General features: G+C 44.9%; 1 protein-coding gene across 1 annotated transcript in view; it reads right to left on the bottom strand.

Annotated features, from left to right (window-relative positions):
• Positions 1-27,443, bottom strand: part of LOC128832223 (tetraspanin-15-like) — a 527,474-nt gene that overhangs the window by 313,907 nt on the left and 186,124 nt on the right. The gene's annotated exons all lie outside the window — the stretch shown is intronic.

The following is a 27,443-nucleotide window of genomic DNA, read 5'->3' as shown; positions in this document are numbered from 1 at the left end:
TAAGTTATAAATAGCCATTCTCATGCTAGCTGGATCATTTCATTTTGAGCCCTTCTGAAGATGAAGACACCACTGAACCACTGAGCAGAGATCAGTTTCCAAGTAATTATACAAGAAAGCTCTTCTTAGTATGTCATCTGCAAAGATACAAAGGAACTAGAGGGGGAAAAAGCTGATAGTTGGATGCTTTGGAAATGGATATTAAAGAAGAAAGAACAATTCAAAATCTTTATGTATTTAAATGACTTCCACTGGGTCATCTCTGAACTGTCATTCAGTAACTGCTAGTTATAGTGATAAAATATTGATTATGGCAAGAAAGAGGTTATGCAGTCTATTCTAGGTTGGTCCACAACTCTCGGCCTTCTGAGGCCCAAAACCAGGACTTTATTGTTGATGTAATAGACTGTCTAGTACGTGTGCCACTGCCCTCTACTGGATAGAATCAGAGCTGCTCAACTATACGTCATAAGCCCCATGCTCCACAAGCTGAGACGCTCTTTTAGCTCAAGAGGTAGGGGCCTGTGATTTTTGGAATAGGGCGATAAGATTGTGATCTCTGCTGCCCCTGGTTAGATACTAGTGACCATGGCATGCAGCATAGTGACAACTACTTGTCCAGAAATTCATCTTACATACAGGAGACAAATCCTGACTGTTTGTTAGTTGAGAAAACAATCATGCAATGAGTCATCACATTTATGTTTACCTCAGACATTTAGATTAAGGCTTGGGGCAAAGTTACCAGTTCAATAGTATATCCGTTTCCTCTCATAGGAGAGGTTTTGAGGCATGTTGACTGACAAGGCGCATGGTCTTCCAGCCCTGTCTCCAGGGACCCTGAGATACACCCCAATTTTTAGCTCAGTAAGTGAAGACCACAGCTTAGGTGTCAGCACGAATGCAGCTACACCTCGTGCTGGCTGTGAGTGGCTGAGCTGAGTGTGAAGTTTAATGGTACCTGGAGGTTACATAAGTAATCTAATCAATAGTGTGGTATCTGACTGCATTGTCAATTGTGGACTGCCGTGTTGTTGCAGCAGTGTTGGTCCCAAGATATTAGAGAGACAAGACCTGAAGAAGAGCTCTGTGTAAGCTCGAAAGCTTGTTTTTCACTAACAGAAGTTGGTCCAATAAAAGATATTTCCTCACCCATCTTGCCTACTGTGATATTATCAATTATCTTTGGCCAAGATATATGGTATTCTCTAGTCTTCTAGAATGTTGAGGGATTAGTTTGTTTGCTTGCAAACAGACTATGGTTAGGATCATATAGTTAAATGACAGGGTTGCCTGCAGTAGCAGGGGACAGGACTCAATTATCCAGGAATTACTCAGTTCCACTCCTACAACTCTATTAGTACACATGGACTCCGTTTCTTAAAGGAAAGTTAAGAGCACAAACAAGAGAACAGCAAAGCTGCTAATGTACAAGAACAAGGAACTGCAATGAAGACATGTAATTCCATTGTCTTTGCAGAATGAAATGCTGAAAGTTATAGCATTTATGCTTTATGGTAAAGAGTTCATTAAAATGAACTCTTTCCATTAACAATCCTAGGTGGCATTAGTGACTAATAGGAGTTCTGAAATATGATTTTTATCTCAGTGTCTATAACTAGAATGTCATTGGCACCATTGTGACCAACAGCCTTTAATTAAATTCATGCAAAGCAGCAGAGCCTCTAATTGAAGTTTAAAAGGGAAAGTGCTTTATGGACAGATGATATCGCATGACTGCATTTTTCAGTCTTGGAGGACAACATTAGAAGGATCAGCACATTTCAAGCTGAGCCAATCAGACAAGACTCCTAAAGTGACAAACTTCCACGGAGTTATTGACACCAACCAATCACATTTTCATTCAGCTAATTCATTTAAGGGCCCATTCAAAAACTCCATCATTAAAGGGCAATTATCTTTTTAATCTGTGAACAGTGTAACAAGCTTCTGGGTTATTTTAAAACCAGTTCATTTCAAGGACAGGTTTCCTACCTCAATCTGTTGTATTTAACCATAGTAGACTCAGAAAGGAAAGGCTGGAAAAACTGTTACAAGAGTTTAAAAAAGAATCATCCCAAAATTATAATCTTCAGTTTTAAGCCTTTGGATGTAAAGTGTTGCAGGGCAATTGTGGTCCAGCATCTTGTGGGCCCTGCATATATCTGACAGAAAGTAGGCTAGGGAGAGCCATGGAGAGAGAGTGTTTATGGACTGAGAGACACTGAATCAAATTTCATTCATTTTTTAACAAATACCTAAACAACCTAAAAAAGCATTTAACTGAAACCTAAGGCATCCTGCTTCCTCAAGAATACCACAATGATATCTGTGCCTAATTGGTACTGTGCCTTTAAATTAGGACATAGGCTAGAACCACTGCATTCAGAACCAGGCCAGATCTTGACCAATTTTGCAACCCAGGTTCTCAAGTCTGGCCAAATGTGAAGACAGATCCAAAGTCTGTAGACATCTAGATATTGGTTTCTCCCCCCTTTACTCTAATGTAAGTTTCCAGCTCCATGTAGTGAGAATCTACTGGGAAATCAGTGATTTGTCTGTAGAGGGGAAAGCCAGGAAAATCTTCCCCAACATGTATCACATTATCATTAGTAGGTCAGATATGCTCCTGGCTAAAATGTCCAATAGCATCCCAGCCAGGAATTGTTTTTCCTCACTCCACAGTCTTCCTCTCAATGTTTTTCTGTGGTTTGCATCATTCACTAACTATTACTATGTGTACAGTGTTGCTATGAAACCTGGGCATGGCTTCTCTCCTGCTACTGACATCACCCAGAAATCCCTGGGAATAAGTCAAAAAGAATCAGAAGCTTCACGAAAGGGTGGAGAAAAAGCAAGCAGCTGAAGAGAAAAAAGAGATGGGCTGAATTAATCCGGCGGACTGCAAGGGATCTCTTTCCAGCATCTGCTTTTACATTCTCCTTGGGCATGACAGCTATACATGGACGAAAAGGCTAACTTTCTAGATTAATGTTGTCAACTTCCCACATTCGGTCTTTTGGGAGGGAAGGATCCAAAGAATGTATATGGTAAAAAATGGTCTTCTTGCCAGTCCCTTTGTTTGCTATTTTTTAGTTGGAGATCCAGGAGATTAGGGACCAGTTGGAAGAGGGTAGCATCAACTCCATCTTCCTCACCCACACGGACATTGTTACTTAATCTGTCCTACTCTAAGAGCCTTTTCTCATCTGAGCAAGTGACAGAAGTGAATTGTAAGTGGTACACACCAGCCCTTCCTTTCTCTCTCCCTGCTCATCTCCCCCAATTCAGAGCCACGTTTGGATTTCCCTTTATTTCTTCCCAAGAGCAGCCCCTTCCACCTATTTAAATTGCCATTATTACTCAAAAGAAATAGGACCAGCTTCTTCTCTTCAGTTCTTCTCCACAGAGTTTGGCTAGGTTATGTGTTTAGCCATGGCCTGATGATGGATGTGCCGAGCTGAGACTAAATGAGCCACAGCTAAGTCAAAGAGTTTCGGGGGTGGAATTAGTAGCTACCAAGAGATCCTGTAGAACTATTGTGCATTCTGAATTCTGACTGGAGACAGACTGGTTCACCACAGTCTTCTAGCTGAGATGGGCAACCCCACTGCCAGCTCAGAGCTCATAAGTGTAAAATGCAGTGCAGATGGTTTTTGTTTAGAGCTGGTGAATAAAATACGTTTCCATGAAATTTGGTGCAAATTTTTTTGTTTTTGAAAACAAAAATATTTCTGATTTTGATTCACTCTCCATTTCCAGGGGGAAAGGGATGAAAGTGAAGGGAAGCCCCCCAAAACACCCCCCCAACCCAAAAAATGTGTTGAGATGTTTGAAAATTGAAATCAAATAGGATTTTAGTTTGAAATAAAACTTTTCATTTTGATTCACATATTTTTCAACAAGAAACTGACAAAAAAAAAGTTACCTATCATTTAAGTCAGCAAACAATTTTGAATATACATATGGGGTCAGTCTACTCAGTAAGAAGGTGTCTTTTTTTAACTAGAGTCACCATAATAAAGACCCTAATCCTAAAATGAGCTCCCAGCAGCTGGAATCTTGTGTCTGCATAGAGCCCATTAATTTAATTGAGGTTCTGCCTCTATAGAGTTTATTGCAGGATTGGGACGTACATGATTGCAAGCAGAATTAAGTCCCATAATTGGAACGCAGTTACCAATTCTGTGACAGCTTCTCAAGTCATTTTTCTATCACTTAATCAACAGCTGTCCTCTTTCTTCACATCCCCATGTCCTCAAGCAGTGTATGAACACACATATATTACTCTGCCAACAAAGTACCCCAGCCTTTTTTCCCCTATGTCTAAACTTGTGATTTATATAGATACATTAGGTGACTAGTTACTGCTGCAGAAAATTTAGGAATTCAGTTCATCATCAGTGGATCAACATTGTATTATATGCCATGTTTTTAAATTGATTTTTTAAAGACACTATCGATCTACTCATTTGGGGGAAGATTCATAACACATATTGTACCATACAAAAGATAAACCTGGTGTAATTACCTATGAAACACCATCAAAGTGCTCACCTCCACTACTATAAAGTTGCCTGTCTTAAGGTATTATATTCCAGTCTTGCACGAGAAGATTCGAATGCTTGTTCAAAGCTCCAGTGTCAATTTTAGTCTGCTCAGATTTTATACTGTGCTCATCACTGTTGTATCTGAGCACATCAATGGCGCTCCACACAAGTGCAAGGATTCACCCACACCTATCCAATTGCAGGACTATGAACTAGAAGTATTTCTTAAGCCTTTAAACCGTAAATATTTCTTTGATAGATTCCCGATTTTTAAATAAGGCTCTTTAGCATACTGTGAAATTTGAATGCCTCAAAACTAATTTCTTTTGCATTTTGTATTGAATTTAAAAAAAAGTGTCTAATTTGGTAGAATGCTTGAGATTTTGGCTGTTTTATTCCAATGGAGGATCATTTGGAAAGAAAGTGAGCCATTTAAAATTTCTATTGAACTCAGATGAACATCAATTTCTTTTCATCCCTGGCTGGGATGATTTAGTTCAGTGGTTCTCAAGAAATACTTCTAGTTCATAGTCCTGCAATTGGATAGGTGTGGGCGAATCCTTGCACTTTTGTAAAACTAGGCAAATATCTAGATGAGTTGATGTACCCCCTGGGAAACCTCTGTGTACCCCAGTGGTACACATACCCTTGGTTGAAAACCCCTGGCTTAAAACAACTGTGTGTGTTTGGTTAGGTATTAAGTCCTAGTCCTATATACAAAAGTACAATGAAATCATTCTTGTGCCTCCAATGACCTAGCATGGAGTTAGAGGGTGTTGTGCTGCTGGGGTACCATCTTCTGCAGGAGGTTTAAAATAAAGGCTCTCACCACTTTTGATCATTGACGATTCCAAGAAACCTTTCTGCAAGAGGTGTACTAATCGGAGAGTTCTATCTAAATTCCAAATGACATTCATGATCGGTTATCCTCTGCCCTCTTCACTTTTATCACAGGATATGGCATGGTTCACTTCCTGTCCTAACTATTTCTTAGTGCTTCTGCATCTTCCTATACAGCTGCTTCATTCCAGCCCAGAGGTGGCTGCACTTCAATAATCTCTAAGCACCAGCATGGCAAGTTCTTTGGGATCCTTTGCAATTAAAGGCACAACATGAATCCAAGACGTTGTTATCCATAATTATTAATCAGCCAAAAAGAGAACCAAAGGAAGAACCAACACACCAGCTCCCATCCTCCTTCCAAGCCTGTTGTGGAACCTATGATGGTAGTTTCTGTAGCTAATGCCTTCCTGGACTCTCAGGCAAAGTGACTGGAGCTGCTGCAATGGAGTAGGAAAAGCCCTGATTGTAACTGATAACATTAGTACCAAAGTGTATAAGGACCTTCTGGGAGTGTTCTGAATGTTTTGCACCACCAGAGGCTCTCAGCATCTTGCAGGATCATGTCCTCAGTATGAAGCGGCGGGGGGAGGAGGGGGAAATCACACATTTCAGAGGAGAAGTCATGAATGGTGCTGAATACAAATACACCCTGGAGCTAGTCCCATTGAAGTACTTTTGATTTCAGTGGGAGCAGGCCCATAGCACTGATAGGTATTGAGCACCTCCCTACGGCCCTGATCAAATGTATCTGTATTCATAAAGCATGTCAGTACATGCTTAAAGTTATGCTTTCCTGGATAGGGATAGGCTCAAACACCAGCTGCAGTGCTTTGGGGCCCAGAATTAGCCCATACAATAAATGCCAGAAGCATTTTACTTTTTTACTTATCAGTTTAAGTAATGAGAATGGCATGTGTTGGGAAAAAAAGTCCTATTACCGGACACATGACAAGGAGCTGACTCATGGGACAGACGACAAGCAGATGTCCTCGATAACCTTATTTCGGAGACGGCTGTTTAAAGCACTGATTTTGCACAACCACGCGCATGAATTAGCTCTACTGCCCACCAGAGATGTTAAAAAAAAGACTTCCCGTGAACAACATTGCTGAGAATGGTTACCATAGTGGCATTTCAGTTAACGGAGAAAATTTCAATTAACAGGCAGCTGGGTTTATGCTATGAAGATTTATGCTTCTTTATTGGATAATAAGGCCAATTTCTCCCTTTTTAAAGCAATTTAAAGTTATGATATTTCAAGGTCCACCTCCGCCCATGAAGAGTGACTTTGCCTTTCTATAGTACTTTTCATCCAGGGATCACAAGGTACTTTATAATGTTATTGAATTCTACTACAAGCCCCCATAATATAAACCAGGTCCAATAATATTTCCCTAAGTGGATGCTGCTCCATTGAAATCAATGAAATGGCACCCACCTACACACAGTCTGAGTTTGAAGCCAGGTGTATACCTCTCATCCCTGCTCTATTTCCCCCATGTCTCTTTATTCTCTAAAGCAGTGTTTCTCAATGACCAGTCTGCGGACCGGCATTGGTCCCTGAGATCTCCCTGATACAGATTAGGAAGGCAGCAAGCTGGTTGAGAAATACTGCTTTAAAGGACTAGAACATGCCATCTCCTCAGGGAAAGGAAAAATGGAGAAAAACATAACTGACTTAGTTCCCAAATGTTACACTTTTGTCTTGGGAGCTTAGTTTGTGGTTTGGAACCAGTGGGGCTGGAAATCATTAATCCTGAATGGACCTAGATCAAGTGAGGAAGAAGAGAGCTGCTAGTAAGTCCAGACAGCTTAATAATGGTCATTTACTTTTGATTTCCAACCAGAGCGAGATGAATAACTGATTCCTCCAGTTCGCTGGCAGCTCTGAAAAGTTAACCAGCCAGTCTGTTTGGATTCAAGGAAACATTTACTTTTCAGACACTTTTTAAAATAAGAGTAAAGGACATGAAGTGCTAGATTGGTGAAAAAAGCAGCTACCACCATATCTCCTTTCCAACCTTTAGGGCTGGTCTACACTGGTGGTGTGTGTGGGGGAAATCGATCTAAGATACGCAACTTCAGCTACGAGAATAGCGTAGCTGAAGTCGACGTATCTTAGACTGACTTACCTCCTGTCCTCACGGTACGGGATCGATGGCTGCAGCTCCACTGTCGACTCCGCTTCCGCCTCTTGCCCTGGTGGAGTTCCGGAGTCGACGGGGAGCACATTTGGGGATCGATTTATCGCGTCTAGATAAATCGATTGCTACCTGCCGATCCAGTGGGTAGTGAAGACATACCCTTTGCCCTGTAGTTAAGGGCACTTTCCTGGGATGTGGAAGATTTGGGTTCAATTCTCAAGTGAGTACCCTACCCGCTGAGCTAAAATCCTTCAGAGTGGCGCTTCCTCCTCTGGTGGTTTTGTGAATGGCACTTAAGCCCTCACAACATTTTTGGGCCCAAACTATGTGGTGATTTCATGTCAAATTTGTCACTAGTTTCAGGTCAATCAAAACTATGCTTTTCAAGAAACAAACATTTAGTGCAAAGTTTCACCCAGCTCCCTTTCCAAGTGGGATTTCAACTTCATCTTGTATGTCAGAGTCTTGAAATCAAAGCTTAATTTTTTTTAGCCACTGTGACTTGGGGATCATAGGACTGGGAGTAAGATCCACAAATGGGCAAAGCTGCCTATGCTGAGAATCTGTGCAAATCCTGTATCTCAGAAAGCTTCCTTAGAGACTTGTGCTATGGTTTTCCACCCAAATGACAGTTCTACCTATCAACAAAATCAGTTGGGGCAAAATCAGTACTTGGTCCTGCTAGTGAATGCAGGGGGCTGGACTCGGGGTCCCTTCCAGTTCTATGAGATAGGTATATCTCCATATATTATTATTATTATTAACATCTGGAGGGATCTGTCGCGAAACCTATGCCACAATACATAGCTTCCTTTAATTTTGAGGGAACATGACAGGGATGGATATGTGGGCAGAGGTGTTGAAAAAATATATTGCTCCTTATAGAAGTACAATTCCTAATTCGTGCCTTTGATAATGTTGTCCACTCTGTTACCAACCACATTCTGCCATGCTCAGGAAATCCATGAAATGGACAAACACTCCTCTGATCTACGCAAGGTACAACATGGGGAGGATGCTGTATTTTATACAGAAAACAGTATTGGCGTCTTCAAAGATCCTTGCAAACATTAAGTAACCCCACCAGATTTACAATTTCTCAAAGCAATACTCCAGTCTTTTCCCACCCAAAACACTTGCTTAAAGTATTTCCTTTCGGCACAATCACAAACAAAAGGAAGTCACCACTTCTTCTGGCAAAATTACCATCCAGCCTACATACAAATCAAATGCCTTACCAACCAGCCAGCTTAACACCCAAACACATGGCTTATCTCCAACAGGCTTCCTCTCATATCCAGCATACAAGTGCACTTCTTTAATTCAGATCTCAGGCTTTTAAGATACAATTATAATTATTTGTATTCCTGTCGCACATAGGAGCCCCAGTTATGAACCAGGCCGCCACTATGGTAGGTGCCGTACACACGCAGAGAACAAAAAGATGGTCCCTAACCCAAAGAACTAACAACGGAAGTAGCAGTAATAAGACTCCTCTTAGGTACATGTCTGTAGGTACCACGACTCTTAACTCTAACCTTCGCAGGGCGCATTTGAGTTTGTTGTGGATGGCTGTCATGTCAGAGGCAGAAGGGAGTTTGCTGTGGATGGCACGAGTGCACATGGGTGTCCTGGTGGATGGAAAGAGGTATGAGTTTTGGCTGGTCTGGACAGAGCTGCATACGGTAGGGAGAATGACTTCTCCTCTGACCCCTAGACATGCTCCGTCTGGGACTGAGCGGTGACTCAGTAGCAGGGCAGTGAGGGAAGCCGGTGCGGACGCTACCTGTACTGCACACAGATAAAGTCCCTTGCCCTCCAGGGCTGTCTAGTCTGGCACCCAGTCTCTGGCGAGGGCTCAGAGGTGCTACGGGGTAATAACAACAAACAAGAACCTTCATAAACATGGACCCTTGGAAGGATTTTAAATCAGTTCTCCAGCCTCTGCTTTCTGTCCCCTCTCCGATTTCTTGGCAGTGCTGCCACCCTGTGGTACAAGTGAAATAGCAGCACTTGCTTGAGAGCCTGAAGCAGCTGCAGACTTGGCAGCAATAGCCTGTTCCAGGCCCGGGGCATGTGAAAGCCAATCCGGAACCCTCTGCCCTCACGTATCCTGCTTTTCAGGAAGAGGGCTAACCAGTGTGGGGCGGAGGCACCCAGTAGGGGGCCCTCCCCCTTCCCCTTTATTGTTGTTTGCTTAAGCCATCAGCATGTTGCTTTCACTTGAACTTAAGACTTACTGGGGGATGGATTGGCTCCTGCGCCACTGAATGTATATGAAGTGAACTGCAGTGGGGGTTGTTTGGTACATTACCATAGTGCCTAGAAGCCCAAGGCATGGACCAGCACCCTATTGTGTTAGGTGCTGTACAAAACACAGAACAAGATAACAATCTCCCCTTTCCCCCCACCCATTGCAGGTCTCTTACCACCAGGCACCATGTCCCCTCACGTCCAGGTTGGCACTGCAGCAATTCCATCTTAGTTTCCCTCACCACACAGCTGTGTGTGGCCCTCAGGACTCCAGCCTTCCAGTCAGGTCATTGATAATCTCACTCCTTCCAGGGTAATACATAGTCCCATGGGCCAAAAGTCTAATGATCCTGTATAGGGTCATCAGTCCCAGCCCCAGCCTGGACTGCTTGCCCCCTCTGGGAGGCTTTCCTACTTCCTTTTCTGGGAATGGTAGGGGACCTAGGCCTGCCCTCTGCTGTGGGTTACAGTCAGGGACACTGTGTTTAAGCAGCCAGGACCTGCTCTTTAGAATCCCTTGCTGCTTTCTCCTGTCTGTCCCCAGGCTTCTGTCCTAGGACGACTCTTCCAGTTCCCTCTCTCTGGAACTCCCACTCCTTGTGTAACTTCCTGCCTATCTTCTATAGGGGAGACTCCTCTCGTTAGTTCTCTTTGGCAATCACCCCCATCCCCCAGCCTTCTTATCCCAACTCTCAATGACTCAGCAATTAGCCACAGTGAAGGTGGTAGGTAGCTAGCCTACCTGTTAACCCCTTAGGGTATGTCTACACTGCATTGTAAACCTGGGACTGTGGGAGTCGGGCTTGTGGACTCAGTGTTTCCAAGCCTGTGGTTGAACAGCCACATTGCACTGTAAACCTGGGTTTACAATTGCTGGACCCAGGTCTCACAGCCGTGATAATGTGTCCCTACTGCATGACACAGACCTTCTGACTCGGGTCTGAAGCTTGAGTTGCATCCACACTGTCCACTCAGCTGACCCACACCCCTTAGCAGCGTCTTAGGACCTGCATCCTGAGTTCTTGCTGGCCTGAGTCAGACTGATTTGTGTGTGGACAGAAAGAGGGCTTGGACTCAGACCTGAGTCAGAGCCTGGGCTCTGAGTGTAGTGTTGGAGAATAACACAGTTCTTACTTTTTTGTTTGGGTACAGCAAGTTAGATACTTTATTTTCTCTCTATTAATTGCATAGAGGGAGAGAGTGCACTAGGACACAGGGTTTTTCCTTTCTAGGCAGGTCTCTTAACAGGTAAACAATTACAGCAAGCATTTATACCTTTTGTTACAGACAATGAAAAGCAACAGCTGCATTTTGTTTATACATTGGTCATTCTGATATCTTGTTTTTCTCACTTACGTAGACTCTTAGTCTACATTCCATATTGTCTGCACATTATCTACACAAGGTCACACAACTTCTCACAGTTTTTTCCCCACTCGCCTCACACAATTCTTGCTTCTACAAATCTCGTGTTATTAAAATTACAATTAGCCTAACTCTTGCTAACAAACTGTCGTGCATTGCAATCCCCTTCCTGTCAATTCTTTCTCTGCTTCCACAGTAGGATGTAGTAGGATGGGGTCTATACACACCCCATCTCACTGCCTCAGAGGGTGCATCTACAGTGAGATAAAGGCCTGGTCTACACTACGAGTTTAGGTCGAATTTAGCAGCGTTAATTCGAATTAAGCCTGGACACGTTCACACCCGAAGCCCTTTTTTTCGACTTAAAGGGCCCTTTAAACCGGTTTCTTTACTCCACCTCCGACGAGGGGATTAGCGCTAAAATCGGCCTTTGTGGGTCGGAATTGGGGTAGTGTGGACGGAATTCGACGTTATTGGCCTCCGGGAGCTATCCCACAGTGCTTCATTGTGACCACTCTGGACAGCACTCTCAACTCAGATACACTGACCAGGTAGACAGGAAAAGCCCTGCGAACTTTTGAATTTCATTTCCTGTTTGCCCAGCGAGGAGAGCACAGGTGACAACGCAGAGCTCATCAGCACAGGTAACCATGATGGAGTCCCAGGATCGCAAAAGAGCTCCAGCATGGACCGAACGGGAGGTATGGGATCTGCTCGCCCTATGGGGAGATGAATCAGTGCTAGCTGAACTCCGTAGCAGTAAACGAAATGGCAAAATATTAGAAAAGGTCTCAAAGGCCATAACAGGGATGCACAGCAGTGCCACGTGAAAATTAAGGAGCTAAGGCAAGCCTACTACAAAGCCAGAGAGGCAAACAGAAAGTCCGGGGCAGAGCCGCAAACATGCCGCTTCTACGCGGAGCTGCATGCGATCCTAGAGGGTGCAGCCACCACTACCCCAACCGTGTGCTATGACTATGTCAATGGAGAAACACGCAACAGGGAAGTGGGTTTGGGGTACGAGGAAGATGAGGATGAAAATAATGTAGATAGCTCACAGCAGCAAGGAAGCGGAGAAACCAGTTTCCCCAACAGCCAGGATATGTTTATCGCCCTGGACCTGGAACCAGTAACCCCCGAACTCACCCAAGACGTGCTCCCAGACCCTGAGGGCACACAGGGGACCTCTGGTGAGTGTACCTTTGTAAATATTACACATGGTTTAAAAGCAAGCGTGTTTAATGATTAATGATTAATTTGTCCTGGCAATCGCGGCCAGTACAGCTACTGGAAAAGTCTGTTAACGTGTATGGGGATGGAGCGGAAATCCTCCAGGGACATCTCCAGAAAGCTCTCCTTCATGTAGTCCCAAAGCCTTTGCAAAAGGTTTCTGGGGAGGGCTGCCTTATCCCATCCGCCATGGTAGGACACTTTACCACGCCAGGCCAGTAGCACGTAGTCTGGAATCATTGCATAACAAAGCATGGCAGCGTATGGTCCCGGTGTTTGCTGGCATGCAGACAACATCCATTCCTTATCGCTCTTTGTTATCCTCAGGAGAGTGATATCATTCACGGTCACCTGGTTGAAATGGGGTGATTTTATTAAGGGGACATTCAGAGGTGCCCCTTCCTGCTCGGCTGAACAGAAATGTTCCCCGCTGTTAGCCACGCGGTGGGGGGTGGGGCGGGGTGAAGTGATCATCCCAGAGAATTGGGTGTGTGTGTGGGGGGGGGTAGTTGGTTTTGTTCTACATGTTAACCCGGAAACCACAGCCCCTCCTTTTACACTGCAAACCTATTTTAAATGGCCAAGCCAAGGGGTGCTTGGTATGGGAAATGAGGGCGCTACTGTTTGAAACCATTCCCACATGTTAAGAAGGTTAAAGAAGCCAAAAGGCTGTGGCTTACCATGGCTGCCTGCAGGCCGAAATCTGTTGCCTGGCACTGCGTGAGTGAACTCTCACATCAAACTGGCAGGCCCTCAATATAAGAGGAAAAATGCGACCTTGTAAAGAAAGCACATGTGCTGTGTAATGTGAACAGCAAAATTTAACGTGAAAGAGTGTACCCATTGTTCTCTAAAATGTGTCTTTTTTAACCACTTCTCCCTTCTCCTCCACCAGCTGCAAATGTTTCTCCTTCACAGAGGCTAGCGAAGATTAGAAGGAGAAAACGGCAGACTCGGGATGATATGTTCTCGGAGCTCCAGATGTCCTCCCATGCTGACAGAGCACAGCAGAATGCGTGGAGGCAGTCAATGTCAGACTACAGAAAAGCACAATATGAACGAGAGGAGAGGTGGTGGGCTGAATCGCGGGATGAACAGAGCAAGTGGCAGGCTGAAGAGGATAGGTGGCGTCAGCTTGCAGACAGAAGGCAAGAGTCGATGCTCCAGCTGCTGGAGCATCAAACTGATATGCTCCAGTGTATGGTTGAGCTGCAGGAAAGGCAGCAGGAGCAGAGACCGCCGCTACATCCCCTGTGTAACCAACAGCCCTCCTCCCCAAGTTCCATAGCCTCCTCACCCAGACGCCCAAGAACACGGTGGGGGGCCTCCGGCCACCCAGTCACTCCACCGCAGATGATTGCCTGAGCATCAGAAGGCTGGCCTTCAATAAGAGTTAAAGTTTTAAACTGCAGTGTGTCCTTTTCCTTCCCTCCTCCCCCACCCATCCCGGGCTATCTTGGCAATTATCCCCCTAGTTGTGTGATGAATTAATAAAGAATGCATGAATGTGAAGTAACAATGACTTTATTGCCTCTGAAAGCGGTGCTCGAAGGGGGGAGGGGAGGGTGGGGTGGTTGGTTTACAGGGAAGTAGAGTGTACCGGGGGCGGGGGGCGGAGGGTTCATCAAGGAAAAACAAACAGAAGTTTCACACCGTAGCCTGGCCAGTCACAAAACTGGTTTTCAAAGCTTCTCTGATGTGCACCGTGCCCTGCTGTGCTCTTCTAACCACCCTGGTGTCTGGCTGCGTGTAATCAGCGGCCAGGCGATTTGCCTCAACCTCCCACCCCACCATAAATGTCTCCCCCTTACTCTCACAGATATTGTGGAGCGCACAGCAAGCAGCAATAACAATGGGGATATTCTTTTCGCTGAGGTCTGAGCGAGTCAGTAAGCTGCGCCAGCGCGCTTTTAAACGTCCAAATGCACATTCCACCACTATTCGGCACTTGCTCAGCCTGTAGTTGAACAGGTCCTGACTACTGTCCAGGCTGCCTGTGTATGGCTTCATGAGCCATGGCATTAAGGGGTAGGCTGGGTCCCCAAGGATCACGATAGGCATTTCAACATCCCCAACGGTTATTTTCTGGTCTGGGAAGAAAGTCCCTTCCTCCAGCTTTCGAAACAGACCAGAGTGCCTGAAGACGCGAGCATCATGTACCTTCCCCGGCCATCCCACGTTGATGTTGGTGAAACATCCCTTGTGATTCACCAGGGCTTGCAGCAGCATTGAAAAGTACCCCTTGCGGTTTATGTACTCGGTGGTTTGGTGCTCCGGTAACAAGCTAGGGATATGGGTTCCGTCTATCGCCCCACTACAGTTTGGGAATCCCATTGCAGCAAAGCCATCCACTATGGCCTGCACGTTTCCCAGAGTCACTACCCTTGATTTCACCAGGTTTTTGATTGCCCTGGCAACTTGGATCACAGCAGCCCCCACAGTAGATTTGACCACTCCAAATTGATTCCTGACTGACCGGTAGATGTCTGTCGTTGCAAGCTTCCACAGGGCTATCGTCACTCGCTTCTCAACTGTGAGGGCTGCTCTCATCCTGGTATTCTGGCACTTCAGGGCAGGGGAAAGCAAGTCACAAAATTCCATGAAAGTGCCCTTACGCATGCGAAAGTTTCGCAGCCACTGGGAATCATCCCACACCTGCAACACGATGCGGTCCCACCAGTCTGTGCTTGTTTCCTGGGCCCAGAATCGGCGTTCCACAGCATGAACCTGCCCCAGTAACACCATGATTTGCACATTGCTGGGGCCTGTACCTTCTGTGAGGTCTATGTCCATGTCAATTTCCTCATCACTCTCGTCGCTGCGCTGCAATCGCCTCATCAGCTGGTCCTGGTTTTGCTTTGGCATGTTCTGGCTCTGCATATACTCCAGGACAATGCGCGTGGTGTTCATAGTGCTCATAATTGCCGCGGTGATCTGAGCGGGCTCCATGATCCCAGTGCTATGGCGTCTGGTCTGAAAAAAGGCGCAAAACAATTGTCTGACGGAGGGAGGGAGGGAGAGGCGAGTGACGACATGGCATACAGGTACAGGGAATTAAAATCAACAAAGGTGGCTGTGCATCAGAATACAGAACAAATCTATTTTTTACATCTTAAGCTGGCAGCCGACGGTGCAGCATGACTGATAGCCCTCGGCATCTTCTGGGTGCTTGGCAGAAAATAGTGTACTACGACTGATAGCTGCCGTAATCATTGGGAAGGCAGCAGAATATGACTGGGGGACATACGGAGTTTCAGCCTTCATCTGATCGAACTGCAGTATGACGATGACGGATACCAGTCGTAATACACCATCTACTGCCAAAAGGCAAGGGGCTGCTGCTGTGTAGCAATGCAGCCCCACGTCTGCCAGCCCCATGTCTGCAAGCACCCAGATCGCCGATGAAGGCTACCAGTCATACTGCACCGTCTACTGCCAAAAGGCAATTAGCTGCTGCTGTGTAGCAATGCAGTACCATGTCTGCCGGCACTGTGGACGCGGTCTGCCGACTTAATGCACTTAGAGCATTTTATGCGGGGACACACACAATCGGCTGTATACAACCGATTTCTATAAAACCGGCTTCTATAAATTCGACCTAATTTCGTAGTGTAGATATACCCAAAAGAGCTGCGGCTGGCCTGGGAGAGCTCACTTGGGCTCTTGCAGCGTAGACATTTAGGATCAGGCTGGAGCCCTGGGTCTGTGACCTTCCCAGAGGATAGACATATTCACTCCTCCCATTAGCCAGACTGCTTGGCTGAAGCTGCACCATGTAGCCAGTTAATTCTGAACTACTGTTTGGCTTTAAAGGTGCCCTGAATAGAAAAAAGGTAAGATCATGCCTCTTTTTTATATGTATAAAGATGGTCAGAAAGGTGTGCATTTTTACTTCAAAACTAAGCTTTTCTGCCTCCCTTCAAAATGTTTTGCATCGTGTGCACTCCTGAGCTCTATGGATCAGAGGAGGAAGGTTCTGGAACAGCTCTTCAATAGCAGTAGTGGGAGCAAACAATCAAATAGTTTAAAATGGAGGCTGATAAATTTATGAATGGGAGGATTGGATGGGATTGCCTGCGATAGCCGGTACTGCACTCCATGACCTAAGTGGTTCTTCTGAGAAGTAGCAGGCACCTGTGGTAAGGGCATGACACAGAAGTGCTGATAAGACCGCCCTTTATTTCCTGGCTTCAGTCACCTGACCGGGGTCAGGATTGCCAAAGTTTAATCCCACTGTCATGGGACAGCCGTCAGTAGACATTGATTCCAGTGGTTACTATTGTCAATATTACAAGTACCAAGAAAAAGAAACCTGAGTGAGATGGAAGAGAATTTTCTTCAGCCCATTAAAACCTCCTATACCTATTGAACGCAGATCTGAGTAATGTTTCGGAGTCTTTTTATATCCCAGGTTGGCCTCCTTTGGAAAATAAGGGGCGTGTGTGTCTGTAGTTCTGAACATCTCTGTACCATATGCTCTGCCCTGTCACGATAGCACCTGACTACACCACGTTCAATAATCAGTTTATCCAAACATCTCTCCATGGTAGGGAAAAAATCTCATCCTCATTTTACAGAGGGGGGGCTGAGGCGGATAATGGTTGAGATATGGTCAAGGTAACACAATGGAGTCTATGGTGCAGCCAGGAATTCCCAATGCAGGTACCTTAACCACAAGACCATTCTGATGGTCTGAAGATAGAGTACAAGCAGGGACAGAGCACTAGACTGGGACCAGGAAATCTGGCTTCTCCTTCTGCTTCTGACACTGTGTGACATTTAGAAATTTGCTTCACATTTCTGTGCCAGCTATAGAATGGGGATGAGACTTGCCTTCTTTTGCAAAGCACTTAGTGCTCTATGGGTGGATTTCAATGCAGGAAGCCTATTAATATCTCTCTGTATGAGGACATTCTTCCTGATACTCAGCCTAAGTTTTCTTTCACTCAGTTTCATCCCATTAATCTTATTTACACCTCCCTGTTGCATCCAAGCTGATTCTTCACCCTCTTTGGGGCTTACTCATTTCAAAACACTTGCACATGATTATCCTATTCCCATTATTCACTGCCTCTTCGTTCAAGGCAGTATTTCTACCCCGAAGGGGGAGGGGCTGATTGATATGTTCACTAAAACAGAAAACATCCTCAGGACACCTGAGAAGTCTTGGTTAAGAGGGGATTGGAATGCAGAGTTGGACAGATGCCTGGAATGATCAAGCCCTGTTAAACAACTTCAGACTGGCATTTGGCACACACCTGCAACCCAGCTGCAGTGTCTTGACACTCAGGGCCTGGTAATTGATACTTAGAGTGAATTGTCCAAACAGCTGACTGTCCAAACAGCTAAGTTCAATGTGTGTCAGAATGCTGAGTTTACAGTATCTTTCATCTTGAGACTAACCTTCCCCCAGCTCCACTATCCACAGCAACACTTCATAGGCACTATGAATTAGAAGATCCATTGGACATCTGTTCCATTAACTGGCTCGTGCCAAGAGAGCTCTCTACAGAATGTTCTCTAGTATGTTTTTCTCCCCAATCCAATATTAATTGGGGCTTCTATCAATTCCCATGGGTTCACCTTCCACCACTCATGATTTGAACTAACTGGCCAGATTCTTGCCTCTGTTTCATAGGTTTAAACCTGGAGTAATGGAACTGAAGCCAGTGGACCTACACTTGTGTAGAACCGGTGTCAGTGAGAAGTCCCCCTCTGGACTTAAAACTGTCTATCTGTGAAAGGAACATGAACCATAACCTTTGCAACATCAGGCAAATCCCCATGGCTACACATTCTCCTGGGAAGTGAAAAGTGACTGCACTTATAATAGATAAAGGATAAAAATCTTCAAAATTAGCCATTGCTTCTTGGTGTCCAATCCAAGATGCCTAATCTTGCAGAAGTGCTGAGCAACTTGTAGTTGCGTGGTCTGGGAGCTTAGCACCCAAATCAGGCCCTTTAGGGTATCTCAAGTTGGGTTACCAAAACTGGAGGCACACAAAACACTGCCTTAGTTTTAAACTCTCTGCCTCTCTTCCCCTTCTTTAGAGCAATCTCACCCTACCTGAAGGGGTTAATGTTTCTTAGCACTTCGTGCACGTAAAGCACTATATAAATGTCATGTATTAATTATTATAGCTTCCCCTGATTAAAATGTTCATCATTCGGGTTCAACCACTGTACACGGTCTTCACTAATAGAAGCGATCTGTGAAACAGTTACTGTCATAGAAATAGATTCGCACTGGAGCAAAATATGAGAAACCAACATGATGGGTAATATAAATAACACCAATGAATGTAATTGCCTCTGTGTATGATAACAGACGGATATCAAAATGGCCTTGGCTGGTCATTGAGCCAAGACGGCTGGCAACAAATAAATTAAACTACGCTCCTGATATTGCAGCTCATTTGGTTGCAAGTATTTCAAGCAATGAAGCGATACCTTTAAAAAAAAAAAGATGCACTCTTGATCAGAACATGACTGGGACCTGGACAACATGAAATAGACAACAAGAACGGAATTGGTATTCAGTATCCCTTTCTTAAAAAATAAGGCACTAATAACTCAAAGCACTGTAGATGCACTATGTAAATTGCAAGGGATGGCTGTAGGGAAGAAGAAAAGAGGTGTACTAGTAAGAAAGCAAAGATTTAGGAGTGCCCAAGTCCTAATCCCAATTTAACACTGCCCTGCTCTGAACTAAATCAAAATTTTCACAAGCATCTGTCTACTAGCTTTGGTTGCCCAACTGGAAACACCGAGGGCTTGCTTTTTCCAAGGCGCTGAGCACCCATAGCTCCCAATAATGTCAGTTGATGTGGCAGGTGCTTGGCAACTAAAAATCAGGCTGTAGATGCCTCAGTTTAGGCACTGGAAAAATGACACCCACAACTAGTGGATACTTGGGATGATGTCAGCCTTTATGTCCCAGTGCATCAATTTACTCACTGATAAAACTGGGAAAATGTGAAGACAGGTTAATATTTGTAACGTGCTTTGAAGGTGAAAAGTATTCAGCAGTATATCCATATTTGAACAGTATAAAAGCAGCTATTTGCAGTTCACTCAGCATATGAAAGGCTTCTTTCAGAGCAGCTACCTAGCATAAACCTTTAACAAATGACAGAGGGCTTATGCAATGAATGACTTGTCAGACCTTAGTTAGAGTTGCGCTAGGAGATGCTTTTGTAATGTTAATTTGATTTCTGCTTTTGATGTGTTCTACTTGGATAGGTCCACTGTAAAGTACTACTTTGAGAGATGTTTGGTGTGTGGTAGAATCTAATCTTTAATTGCTGCATTTAGCAATGGGTATCATGGTTGGGTATTCCTATCGTAGTCCTCAGGGCTGATATGCTTTGAGCAGAGCATTTTTTGTATACTACCATCATTTAAAAACCCCCAAGTACTTAATGACTCTTTCTGTTGCTTTCTGAGGACAACTGTAAAGCATAAACTGTCTACAATGAACAAATACATCAGACCAGATCAGATTTGTGTGGTATCCCAAATATGACAGCTTAGTTTTGCATTGGGGAGGAAAGAGTTAATGTTGAGGTTCCCATTAGATATTGCCACGTGTGACACAACAGTTCTTAGGCAAAGGGTCCCCTGTTCTTTGCAAACTCCTCTAACCTCAGACCTGACAAACTCACTACATCAAACATGTCTTACAGGATATTTATCCATAAAGAGTAACATGTAAGGTATCTACAGAAAGCTCATAACTTGTTAAGATTCATAATAATTACGAGATGTATATATGGGTTACATTTAAGGAATAATGTATTTATACTGAAAGTATGCGTTATGGACTTGGAGTAAAAATTAGTCACCAGGAGAGAGTTGTTACCCTGTCCTGTTTAGTTGTTGATGCAACACAATGCTCAACTCAATTGTTTAGCCTTTTCCAATCCCAAGACTTTCAATGGAAATCCATCAGAGGAAATTGAAAACAATTGATATCTCCTGAAGATAAAAAAGGAACATTACATCAAGACAGGAGTTTGTGCTGTCCATGCTTAGAAACAAAAGACTGTTTCAGTATAACAGAGGAGGGAGAGAGATTCTGAATCCTTTCACTGAGGAGACACCTTGAGAAGTAAGGTGTGCTCATGAAAAATTGGATCCTTGTTCCTGTGAAGCCAACCAGCTTTGCAACTGAATGAACTCTGGTGGAGAAAGCCTACTTTATTAGACAGGAAATGTGACTATTAATAAGTGTAGGCCCAGGTTCACATTTCACGATTTTGTTTTGTATTGTAAACTTTTGTTTCCATCCTCTCTAGATTCTAGCAGAATCTCCCTATTCTTTCTTAAATAAACCTTCTTTTGTTTTATTATAAGTGCTCACAAGTGCTGAGGTTTGCATGGGAGTGAGGGTTTAAAGGTAAAACTAGTAAACTGGGATACACTGCTCCTTTGGGGTCACAGGTTCTGGGGTTTCTGTGGGTAAACAGTCTCCAGGACTGTATATCACAAGAGAACAGTTCAAAGGGACTCCTTTCTTGTTAAAGAGCAGTGGTATATTTTCTATATGTATGGGGTATATAAACCACAAACACAATAGTCAGTGTCGGCCATGTAGAAAAATCTGTAAAAACTCTTCAAGAATCTCTGTGCAGAAAAAGTCTGCTTTCAAATGGGTCTGTTTTCTGTAAATTGATCAAGTACTGGAGGCAGCAAAGATATCTTATATTGCTGTGAGCTAAAAGTTAATCCAGTAATACACTCCAAATGCTATTTGCTACTGTAGCTCTAATTCTGGTTAAGAATTCAGAGTAAAATCTGAACTAGGAGTCTTACAATTAAACACTATATTTTAAACTGCAGGTGACTATTTAAAATTACTTAAATGAAACAAGGTTTGAGCTAACGTATTATCATGCTTACTAAGGAATAGCCAGTATATTGAAAAACCATGTTGGGGACACAAAATGTACCTGGGATTTACATTAGTGCCTGATACTGCAATTATTATTATTAATAAGTTCTTTTCATCTATACATTTCAAAGGGCTTTAATACCATTCTCATTTTACAGATGGGGAAACTGAGGGTCGGGACAGTGACATGACCTGCCCATGGTCACCCAAAAAGCCAGAGCCCGGAATTAAACATCAGTCTCCTGAGTCCCAGTTTGGTGTCCTATACATTAAACCACACTACTTCCTTTAACACATAGATGCTTTGCTGAATTAGAGTCTAAGTTCTAATAAAGCACATGTCTAACGTTAAATACACGCTTAACTTATTATAGACCCTATTCAGCCATCTCACTGACTTCAACTGTACAAGTTTGATGAGTAACCGATTTGCCAAATCTGCCTGCAGAACTATATCAGTATAATTATGCCAGTGTAGTTCCGCTGGTAAATTTTCCCATTTAGACAAGCTCTAAATAGCTCAGGATTATAGATCTTAATGGCCGATTGAATTGTTATCTGTTTATGTGGAAATTCAGAGTACAAACCACAGTAAAAAGGAAGCAATTGCCTCTGATGCAGATGTATCAATGTGTTTTGTTTACAACCACATTAGCGGACAAAAACAAGGATAATGTGCTGAAAAGGCTGTAAGGGAAGATTGGCATAAAGGAATCCAGATAATATGCTTTTATAAAAACTACTTTTATTTTTAGTAAGTATGAGCAGATAACATTCAATACATAAAAATCTAAGTGCAATCATAATCAAAGTCTGCCCCAAGCCACATTCCTGTCATCGGGCTAAGATGGTTAAGGCATGGGGGGGTGAGGGAATATCTTTTATTGGACCAATTTCTGTGGATGAGAGAGACAACTTTTGAGTTACACAAAGGTCTTCCTCAGGTCTTATGTTGCTCTGGGTAAGCTTGAAAGCTTGTCTCTCTCACCCCCAGAAGTTGGTCCAGTAAAAGATATTACGTCACCCACCTTGTCTCTCTAATATCCTGGGACCGACACGGCTATGACAATATCGTAAACAACATTGCTGGGACATGTCAGTTTCCATAGTCAACAGTACAAAAGGGAGCGATGGAGCTAGCACAACATCTGTCTGCCTTTGATCACTCTAACCCCATGCAGCAGGTACCCATTCGCCACTGGCTGCCATGGAAGCAGTCCTTCTGTGTGAGATGGAGCAAGTTTTGAACCCATCATGTCTGGGATTGTAGTCAACAGGGGCAGCTCTATGTATTTTGCCGCCCCAAGCACGGCAGTGAGGCAGGCTTCGACGGCATGCCTATGGGAGGTCCGCTGGTCCCACGCCTTCGGCGTACCTGCCACCAAATTGCCGCCAAGGCTGCGGGACCGGAGGATCTCCCGCAGGCATGCTGTTGAAGGCAGTCTGACTGCTGCCCTCATGGCGACCAGCAGGCTGTCCCCCGCGGCTTGCCGCCCCAGGCACACGCTTGGTGCACTGGTGCCTGGACCTGCCCCTGGTAGTCAAACACCTCAATCACTCTGACCCCACAATACTTCAGCATAACTTGCATGTCAGCTCACAGCAGATTTCTAACAGTCACGCTTTAATCGGACAATAAGCTGGCTGGTTTTTCTACAGGGCCAGCTTACTCATCACTCACATGGAAGAGTGCCTTACACGGCAACTAGTCAGTCCCACTGAACTCAGTGGCAGGATTTGTGGAGTGAGGTATTACTCTGAGAAAGGGTATCAGAACATAGATCAGAGCCAGGTTCTCCCCTCCTGCCCTGGTGTCAACCAGGAGTAACTCCATCGAACGCAATGGCACTACACCAGTGTAAGGCCAGCATAAGTGAGAAGAGAATCAGGCCCCCTAGAGTGATTCCAGATGCACACTGGTGTAATTGGGATCAAAATGAGACTGAGAAGAACTAACAAATAGTGAGCTGATATAGAAGGTTGTGATTTCTTTGTTATTTCAGGCTCTGAAGCTTCTTTATGATGGATTTAAAGGTAAGAGAAGAAAAAAAAGTGTTGATTTTTAAATCACCCTATACTCTGTTGGTCAAAGCATGTCTACAATTGCTTCCAGTAGAGGATTTGCAGTGGCTTTTTAATGGATCATGACAGTAATGAATTAACAATGACTTGGTTTCTCAATATCACTTCATTCCCTACCAGCTTTAAAGAACAACCTGTTAGAAATACACTGCTAGTGTTAATGCAAAGCTGAATGCGCTTGTTAAATCCAAGAGCAGCCTTTACAAATGTAAACTCATATATTAGCTGGGCTTGTTTTAAAAACATGGATATCGCATTCTCCTCCCCACTGAGATCCGTGTGTGTTGTCTGGGCTGGTCTAAACACTATTTTTGCACTGATTTCACTTATCTGTTTAGAAACTGATATAGTTACATTGCTACAAAACTGTGTATAGATAAGGCCTGACTGTGATTGCTGTAGCCTGACCCAAAGTTGGGTATATATAATTGTAACTTGAGGATTAACAGGTTCTTGTCCCAAGATCAGGCCCAGTAAGATTATTGTAAAATTATCATATAATTTGGGAACCCCGATATGTACATGTGCAACACTCACACCATAGGAACTCTCTCTCTATATTTACAAATATATGATTTATTAATAATTTAGCAAAGTTATACACACACTTAAGCTCAACAAGGCAGATAGAGACAATACAGAAAGTACATTTGGACGTCCATATTTACACCCTTATCTTTCTTAACCTACTTAACCATTATCTTACATACTTAACCATTATCTTTCTCATCACTGCCATCATCCTCATCTTCCCCGGAGGCCATCATTCTGGCCCCTCCCAAGGTCTACATCTCTCCACCCTCCTGCTGCCCCTGGGATGTTACTTTTATAGTAGGTTACGCTGACGCTATCATGTCCTATGCATATTTAATAGAGGTCCTTATTTGTATTTCCTCCCCTTAAGGTGTCCGTTTTCTACAGGTTAGTCTATGTATGATGTTACCCTATTAGCATACACATCAATTTGTTGTCATCGCACCTTTGCGGTCAGACGTTCTGTCCGGGACCTTCCGGATGTTGGTGTCAACTATGTTCTATGGGTGGCTGGACAAAATTCCCCCTCTTCCATGCTACTTTCAGTTCCCTATAACTTATGAGTTACTTAAGTTTATCTATATCAAAGGTTATAAACATCAAGAGCCTCACACTATCTACTAAAGCCAAATTTTACAGGATAAAAGCCTGTAGGTTCCTTGCATTACTACTAAATATAATAAAGCAGAATAACAAAGCAATTAATATAATACAGGTAAGCTGGCCCACTGGGCTACATTGCTGAGAGACTGGGGAAATCATCAAAGACAGTCTGGGTGCAGCTTGGCTGCTGTGTATTTTATACACATCTCTATAGAGTGCTTGGCTTGTTGAAAATTGACTATTTTCTCTAGTGACTTCAGTACTTGATAGGCTGGTTTGGCATCTCCGGAGACAGCGAGCAAAATGCCACCCTGGTGGAATTCTACCTGCTTACACCAGGCTTGAATTTCCCCCAAATCTTCTATTTACTTGGGGGCACATCAGAGGCAGTGTAAGCTACCCCACACTACCCTACTCAGTGCACCTGGATCCTGAGCTGCCTCTACATTAGGGATGGCAAACTGAGGCTACTAATGAGGGGAACAATGCTAAGGACACTTCTCCACTGTGAACATCTCACACAGGCCACCAAACAGCTGTCTGATGATAACAGCTGGACATCACCATATGATGTGAGCCAGATTCACACTAGTTGGAAAAGCTCCCCATTAAGTATCCTTTGCCATCGCAGTGCTTCTGGTACAAGAGCCTGGAGCAGGGGTGATAAGCGTCTGCTGCCATAGGCACAGCTGGTGAGTTCAACAAGCATCCATACCCATACGGGCAATGTCTAGCTGCAAGCTTCCCCCATCACACCCAGGTATGTGGCCTAGACCAGGCAGCATCAAAGCAGATACAGAAAGGGTCACTCATGTAAAATACCAGGGCAAATCTCCAGATAACTTCAGCAGACTGGGGGAAAATTTGGATCAGAGTCGTAGCTGAAGCCAATCTACATTATATACCCAAGTGGGTGGCAAGGTAGAGGGAGGGCACAACAGAAAGGTGTTTATGGTACATCCTCCATAGCATGGCACTGGGCAAGCAACACAAGCAAAGGTCCTATCAAAAACACCGGAAGCCTAAATTTGGTCCATTAAAACCAGTTGCACATGAGGAAAAGCTGCAGAATCTGTACGTGCATCTAAAGTGTGGGTTACAGCCCACAGATGCGTGTACATTAACCACTGTCAGATGGGGAGAGTAACAACACCCTTGCAGAAGCTCTGCACAGGTAAGTGCAACACGCCCAATCACCTACGCACCGGGCACATACAGTGTCCATTCCCAGCATCAAGACCCCCATACAGGGGAGAGGAATAGCTCAGTGGTTTGAGCATTGGCCTGCTAAACCGAGGGTTGTGAGCTCAATTCTTGAGGGGACCACTTAGGGATCTGGGGCAAAAATCTGTCTGGGGATTGGTCCTGCTTTGAGCGGGGGGGTGGGGGTTGGACTAGATACCTCCTGAGGTCCCTTCCAACTCTGATATATTCTATGAACTATGGAATGATACAGATCAAGCAGTGATGCATGTGCAATCCCCACTGGGCAGCAGGTTATGTGGGCTACACCCACTCCTGGAATTCTACCCACTCCCCAGAGAGCCACCTATCAAATATCCACTGCCAGAATCACAAAGGAGTCCCAGATGACAATTTAGTCTGCAGAAGAGAAAAACGAGGCGGGATTTGATAGCTGCTTTCAACTACGAGAAAGGGGGTTCCAAAGAGGATGGATCTAGACTGTTCTCAGTGGTACCAGATGATGGAACAATGGTCTCAAGTTGCAGTGGGGGAGGTTTAGGTTGGATATTAGGAAAAACTTTTTCACTAGGAGGGTGGTGAAGCACTGGAATGGGTTCCCTAGGGAGGTGGTGGAATCTCCTTCCTTAGAGGTTTTTAAGGTCAGGCTTGACAAAGCCCTGGCTGGGATGATTGAATTAGGGGTTGGTCCTGCTTTGAGCAGGGGGTTGGACTAGATGACCTCCTAAGATCCCTTCCAACCCTGATATTCTATGACTGAGACCGGCATGCTGCTGAAATATCCAGGTGCACAACCTATCTCCGCTGCGCACAGTGCAAAGAGAGGCACTTGCCCAGGCAGCCACCAGAGAGGGACACCATGTGCCCTACCCAGACCCCTCCTTTGGGGGCAGATTGATGCACAAAGCTCACTCCCTGCATAGCCTGCAAACCTCCCATCCAGCCTGCACAGAGGTGAATGCAGGAAGCTCCCCTCCCCAGACACACTGTGCACAGAACAACCGATGTATGTGCACGTCTCCCTCGCCCCCCAGGGCACAGGGAATCTCTCCCTCCACTTCCCCCCACCCCCAAGCCGCATGGTGTTCATTATTGGCCCCTTGAAATGGCATTTTCCAAACTGAGCTGGGAAAAGTCAGCTCCGGGAAGTGTCTGCAGGAGAACAAGGCGGAAAAGCTGCCTGTTGTCTGTATTAGGGGGGCGGGGGGAGGAGGTTATTTCCCTGTTAGGCAGGCTCAGGCACCTCCAGCCCAGACACTGCCAGTTCCAGAGCGGCAGCCTCCGCTTCTGTCCCCCCAGCCACGAGATCAACCTGGGAGGGTCCCGCCCGCCAGGGCTGCCCATGGCGGTCACATCTGGCCAGCTGTTGCACCGCTGACTACTGCTACCCCGGAGAGGGTGGCACGGGCAGGGACCAGATTTAGGCACCAACAGCCACCTCTGCCCAGTTGCTGCAGCACGAGGCTGAACCCGGTCTCTTCCTCCAAGGATTAGCCGGAGGAAGGAACCGATTTCAGCCTCCCGAAGCCAGCTGCCTCCAAACTGCATCGAAACCACCCAGTCCAAGCGCTGCAAGAACCGGCTCCGCGGCACCCCGATTCAGCAATACTCGGGTCCCGGGTCCCCAGATCCTGACGCCTCCAGCAGGATCCTGGTCGAGCGAGCTTTTCCCCTTGCCTGGCTGGCTGCGGGGAAGGTCCCCCCCAGAGGTGATGCCCGCGCGGCCACATCTGCCCAGCTGCT

The sequence above is a fragment of the Malaclemys terrapin genome, chromosome 2 (assembly GCF_027887155.1).
Source record: "Malaclemys terrapin pileata isolate rMalTer1 chromosome 2, rMalTer1.hap1, whole genome shotgun sequence".
Classification (NCBI taxonomy): Eukaryota; Metazoa; Chordata; order Testudines; family Emydidae; genus Malaclemys; species Malaclemys terrapin.
This window is presented reverse-complemented; position numbering and strand designations above follow the sequence as displayed.